Source organism: Euprymna scolopes, chromosome 1 (genome assembly GCF_053919585.1).
Source record: "Euprymna scolopes isolate OS-2025 chromosome 1, ASM5391958v1, whole genome shotgun sequence".
NCBI classification, from domain to species: domain Eukaryota; kingdom Metazoa; phylum Mollusca; class Cephalopoda; order Sepiida; family Sepiolidae; genus Euprymna; species Euprymna scolopes.
In genome coordinates this window covers 169,309,731-169,315,462 of record NC_136482.1, presented here as the reverse complement: position 1 = coordinate 169,315,462, position 5,732 = coordinate 169,309,731, and the positions used below count along the sequence as shown (strand labels likewise).

General features: G+C 28.7%; 1 protein-coding gene across 1 annotated transcript in view; it reads right to left on the bottom strand.

Moving 5' to 3' along the window:
* LOC145277069 (uncharacterized) overlaps positions 1–4,669 on the bottom strand; it is a 123,353-nt gene extending 118,684 nt beyond the window's left edge. Inside the window, exon 1 of the mRNA XM_080128734.1 lies at positions 4,408–4,669. The gene's annotated coding sequence lies outside the window, so the exon portion shown is untranslated. The remainder of the gene's footprint in view (positions 1–4,407) is intronic.
* Positions 4,670–5,732: the final 1,063 nt, after the last annotated feature.

The following is a 5,732-nucleotide window of genomic DNA, read 5'->3' as shown; positions in this document are numbered from 1 at the left end:
AATAAAAATAATAATAATAATAATAATAATAATAATATTTTTTTATTAATTATCAACCTACTCTATAAAGTGTTATGGGCATCCATAGTTGTTGTAGTGATGATGGAGGGGGGGGGGGTAAAATGGGTCAACTAGGCTCTTGTATGCAATTAAAGGGCGTTCACCAATAATAGTGTACTAAAAAGGCACAAAATACCGAACATTTTTATGAATGAATGACGAATTATTGAGTAATTTTTGGAGAGTACAGACGTCCTGAATTTCCATGAAAATTTGAAGGTTAATAATTCTAAGAAAATTAAGAATACATTTAAAAGTTAAATAAGCGACATTTTTTTTCCAGGTATACTTTTAAAGATAGACTTTATTTATTACTTTTTTTTTAATTCAATATGGAAAGTTTAAAACTATTCGATGCCAGTTTTCGAACAAGAGATTTTATTTACTTTGTCAAAAAAAAAAAAGAAAAAAAAAGAGGTTTATTTTTTAAATAAAAAATAAAGAAAGAAAAAGTAAAGTTTAATGTTACTAAAGTTTTCTTTGTTAATTATTTCGTTTTTATTGAAAGTTAGCAAATATTACTAGTTATTTTCTTATTAAAAATAGAAGGGGAAAAACTGGTTCAAGTAAAACTTCTGAATATAAAAAATATATTAAGTAAAGAAATAAATAAATAAAATAAAATTAAAAAAAAACAAAAAACAAAACATTCCAACCAACGCATTCCTTAAACAAGTGACCCATTTTGTGAGAGTTCCGTGTTCTAACCAAAACTAAACAGACATATTTTTTTGCGCGTGCAAATAAAGAAGAGAAAACAAAGATATATATATATATATATATATATATATATATATATATATATGTTGAACTTGATCGCAGTTTAGTTCCGCCTCTGGAATCTCTTTGTTTAATGTTTCGCCACAAGAAAATATAGAGAAAAAAAACTCACAACCTTGTTGCGAAGAATTATAGTTTGGTCAATATTTAATCACCCATATTATTACTGGGGAAAAGACAGAAGGAATTTCTCGTTGTCCCTTAAAGAAAGAAAAATACCAAAAACAATACTTTGTCTCATTTATTTAGTGTTTGTTGTTGTTGATTATCAATTCTAAAAGAAGGGTGACATTTCTTCCCGACTCGTCACGATCACGTGCCGATACCCTCCACCTCCCTCCGACCTTAGAGATCGAAGAGCAAGAATACATCATCTTTTATTCGGAAATATTAACAACAGTTGATTTTTTTTATTATTATTATTTTCTTAGTTCTAAAATAAAGGCAAGCGTTCTTAAATGATAGTTGCTTGTTTATTGGTATATTGACTTATCATGACCTGGTTACAAGCGAGAAAGACACGAGGAAAACAACGAAAATACAACTATTACATAAAAGAAGAAAAGGCCATTCATTTTTGCGGGTTTCTTTTCTTTCTTTACCTCATTTAAAATGCTGAGTAGAACCGAATCTTAATAACAAAGAAAAAAGTATTAAAGCAACAAAAGAAAAAAAATATATATTTTGTTTTCTTCAACCAAATGCAGTAAAGCACCTTTTTTTTTTTTCTATTTAATAAATGCAAGAAAAAACAACTATAAAGATGCAATTTTGAAAATATCCAAACAAAGAAAGCGCAGGTGCTTTGTGTGATTGTGGTGGAAAAATGTTTTTAAATCAACACTGCGTAGCAATTTATTATTTTTTTTATTTTGTGATTCACAAAGAAAGAATTTTGTAAGCATATTAATAATATTGAATTTATTTTAAAAATCAATAAATAAAAGACATGCAATAATTGAGATCGTTTGCAAATAAGAAATTTTTCTGGACATTGACGCTGACGCTCTCTTCTTAAGCTTACGCAAAAAATAAACAAACGCACTTTCATTTAAGTACTCTCTATTATTATTATTATTATTATTATTATTATTATTATTATTATTGTTATTATTATACCGTGTTTATTTGCTTAAAAAAATAAAGAAAAAGTGTTTCTTATAGTTAGGCTAACACGGAAAATAATCTTTTCTAAACTTAAAAAATATATATCCAGACATTTTGACGATATGAGATGTTAACGTTATTATTTAAGAAACCCATTCTTAACATAGGGAGGGGAATACTTTCAAAACTATTTTGTACTTTCACCTAATAATTTAATGAACAAAATAAACCGTAAAAATTGATTTTAATTTGAAAATAGTATTAAAAAAAAAAAAAAAAAAGAAAAAAAAAAAAAAGCACAATACCCATTTTTATTACATTTTCAATTTTTTGGGGGTTGGGGCCCGAAGTGTATTGCTGGGGCAGATTTAATTTCGTACTAATCCAGAGTACCCCCTTTAGGGGAGCAGGATACCCTCTCCATTAAAAACCGACCTTGTAATCTAACTGCGCTCGTAGGAAGACAGACAATTTCAATATTTAATTGTAATTCTTTTATTACAAATAAATAATAAATAAAAATAAAACACTTTCACTCTTTAAAGCTTTTTCTACCAAAAGTTTTTAGAGTTTCTTAACTTGAAAAATATGGGGAAATATCACCAATCAGCAGAATAAAGGCCGAGAAAGAGGATAAATTAGGATGTGTTGTACACAATGCTGACGAAGAATGAATGATGATAGAGAGAAGAGAAAAATGGAGGAATTTATTCGGTCAACAACAAATGGCCTTCTAATATCACTCAACAACCTTAACCGAGCAGACCTTGGGCAAGTCAACAAAATAAAACATGTACTTAAACTTTGACTTAATTATATATAATTTCTAAGAAGCGAGTCCTTCGTAGTTTTTTCTTTTTTCTTTTTTTTTTTTTAAGGCGTATCATTATTTGTTTTTGTGACGTTCTTTTAAAAGTCCATCGTAAAATACTTTTTTTTATCGAAAGAAAGGAAAATAAATAAAAATCATACCAGCTTAAAATAAAATTTAAGCCTTTCTTTCAAGCTAGCACAGAAACACCCAAGAAGCTCATATCAGAGAAGAGCACAGAGTTTCGTTTAGTCCTAGAAGGTCAGCCTCCCAGGTATTATCTTCTATTTAAGGAGGGGGTGGATGGTTTATTCATATTGCCAGTCATTTGGGGTATGCTGACTAGCATAAAACCACACAATAAATGTTACTGTAACATTTATTGAATGGGTTTCGGTAGGTTTTTACTAATATTTTGTTTAATTTTCTATTTTTGAGCGATTATCCAGACTCCAAAGTTGTGACCCCCGACCCTTTCGTATAGGCCATTATTTTCTTGTTCTCATATAACACTTGTTTTGCAGACTGAATAAACACCTTAAAATAAGTTAAAACGCTAAAATCTTATCCAGTTAGGTAGAAGTAATTAATGTTGCTTTTGATTGCATTTATTTGTTGTATGCGTTTTTTTTTTTTGTCATTTTTTTACGACGTGCCACTGCCACACTGTCCCAGTGTATTATAAAACACCCCAACCTCCTCATGTTAAGATCGGCTTTCGGAATAACCCCCTCCCCATGTTAAGAACGCCTTTCGAAATTGGGGGAGGGGAGGTTATTCCGAAAGCCGTTCTTAACATGGGGAGGTTGGAGTGCTTATAATACGCTGGGGCAGTGGGAGTGGAGTGGGGTCGTAAGAATTTACTCTCTTTTTAAAAAAAAAAAAAACACTTTTTCGTTTTGTAATTACAGTAAAAGAAAAACAAAATGCTCCGGGAAATTTGGACCTTTATAGAATCCCCCCCCCCTCTCTCTCTCTTTTTTTTTTTGGAGGTGGGTAAGAGAAAGTGGCGGGCGAATTCCCCTCAATAAGCTTACCTTATGCCTAACTTTACTGCAATGTGTGGCAGTGGCACTGGCAGGTAAATTAACTTGAATTACTTAATAAAAAGTTTTTAAGTTTAAAAATATTATTCTCTTTTCTACTAGAAAACAAACAAACAAAAAAAATCTCTCAATTTAAAATATTTAAAGTTTAACAAACAAATATATATATATATATATATATATATATATATATATATATATAAATATATATATATACACACAGATTTTTTGTTGTTATATTAAACAAATGATTAGAAAAGGAAATACGTCGTCATCATCGCGAGCTATTTTTGGATTGCGACAAACAATAAACAAGACATACGATCAATAAAGACTTTAACAATTCTGTTAGCTTCCAATAAAAATAAATAAATAAATAACTTAACAATATTTCATTTTCGTATATTTTCCGTTTTCACCCCCACCATATTTTAGCCAGCGAGCGCAAATAGGAAAAAAAAAAGAAAATGAACGTAACGAAAACAAAAACATTTTGATGGCTATAAAATGGGTCACTTGAATTAATATAAAATAAATTGGATATAATAACAATTCTTAAAAATAATATCAATGACGGTAATACTTAAGGATGCTAGTACTCACACTATAAAAAGGGTCACTGTTGTTGATGTATTATTTCTTGCTGCTGTAGTAACAACATCATCAGGTATTTACGATGGGCCAGAGAGAAATGAACAACTCGCGCGCTCTCCCTCTCTCTCTTACTCACTCCCTCGCTCAAACTGTTACAAAAGAGGGGGAGGTGATTCACGTTCTCACGTTAAAAAGAAGGAATATAATAATATGATTGGCAGGTTGAAGACATGACGACAGAACTTCTTACGAGATGGTTAATGAATGAATGACTTAAAACAAAAATAGAGCATAAAAAAGGAGGAGTGTTAAGGAAATAATATATATATATATATATATATATATATATATATATATATATATATATATATATATATATATATATAACTGGTTTTTAGAAGGTTAAAAATGAAACTAGTTAACGAAAAAAAAATTAAAAAAAGAAAAAGATTCTCGAAACCTGATTCTCATTTTTGTTATTATTTTCACTACGTTTTGGCCGATGTAACTCCCGGGTTTCTTCATTTTCACTTTTCGAACTTCAGTGCCATTTGTTCGAATTTTATGTCGAATTTAGGGCTAACTTAGTTAAAACTTGCGGAGAATGTTCTGTTTTACGGTTGTTTTTAAAATGGAACGGGAATTTAAATTTCGTTCCTTTTTAATCTTTTGTTTTTTAATTGCGACCCCAAAACTAAAATAATCGAAAGAATAATATTCAACAATCGTACTTTATATATATATATATATATATATATATATATATATATATATATATATATATATATATATATATATATATATATATATATATATATATATATATATATATATATATATAAATATATATATATATATATATATATATATATATATATAAAATGAAAATTACAATTGAATTTACCAAAATGATCCAAGATGGTAAAATTAAAGTAAATTATAAATATTAAAGAATTAATATTTATAAAATTATCTCAGCCAGATATAAAAGCTCGATAATACCAAATAGGAAATAGAGCTTATAATATGAGCAAACAGTTAATGAAATATGTTAAAAAACACTTTGAAATGAGTTAAAAACATATTTAATCTGATAAGGAAACACTAGATAAATGGATAGTCCTTAATCCGCGGAGTTTCGAAGAAATACTCTCCTTCTCATCAGAGGGTAGGAATTAGCAAAATGCAGGATCGGATTTTGCATGCAGAAGTATTTGATGAAACAACAAATAAGTCAAAGATCTTACTTGAAAACAAAATAAGTTAAGCAGAGGGAATATGGTAAAGAAAAAGGTGATTATACATTAATGGATAGTCTGGTGGAAGATAAAAAA